Raw genomic sequence first — 701 nt, 5'->3', positions numbered from 1 at the left:
CCCCCGGCCCTGCCACCACGTGAGCACAGGGAGCCCACAGGCTGCACACACGGCCTTGCTTTCCCTGAAGTTGGGGCAGGGGCAGGGGCCAGTCCTGCTGCAGCCAAACCAGGCCCTGCCGCCCGGCCACCACCTCCAGGGGCTGGTTCCACACAGAGAACCAGGGCGGGTCCCAGCGGGACATGGGCAGTCAGAGCCCTGGGCTGGACGGGGGGAGAAGAGGGGGGGTTCACACAGGGGGGCCGTGTGATGTTTCCTCCGCTCAGGATGCGTCTGAGGATTTTAAAGGGACGCTGGCCCGGCCTGTGGCTCAGTGATTGAGCAGTGACCTATGAACCGGGGACCTGGGCAGGGGGCCTGACTTGCTGGAATATCCTGGTTTATGACTGGTGTAGACCCCCTAGCACCTGTTAGTTATTTTTTTGAGTCCCTTTACTTTATTTTTATTTATTTATTTATGTATTTATTTTGGTTAATCCTCACCCGAGGATATTTTTCCATTGATTTTTAGAGAGTAGAAGGGAGAGGGAGACAGAGAGAAACACCGATGTGAGAGAAACACATCCATTGGTTGCCTCCTGCTTGAGCCCCGACCAGGGACCGGGGGAGGAGTCTACAACCAAGATACGTGCCCTTGACTGGAATCCAACCACTGATCTAAAGGCCGACACTCTACACACTGAGCCCAACCACCTAGGGCC

General features: G+C 56.5%; 1 protein-coding gene across 1 annotated transcript in view; it reads left to right on the top strand.

Moving 5' to 3' along the window:
• LOC102770623 (putative DMBT1-like protein) overlaps positions 1-701 on the top strand; it is a 31,921-nt gene that overhangs the window by 28,631 nt on the left and 2,589 nt on the right. The gene's annotated exons all lie outside the window — the stretch shown is intronic.

The sequence above is a fragment of the Myotis davidii genome, unplaced genomic scaffold (assembly GCF_000327345.1).
Source record: "Myotis davidii unplaced genomic scaffold, ASM32734v1 scaffold72, whole genome shotgun sequence".
NCBI classification, from domain to species: Eukaryota; Metazoa; Chordata; class Mammalia; order Chiroptera; family Vespertilionidae; genus Myotis; species Myotis davidii.
The sequence above is the reverse complement of the archived record's forward strand: the minus strand, read 5'-3'. Positions and strand labels throughout refer to the sequence as shown.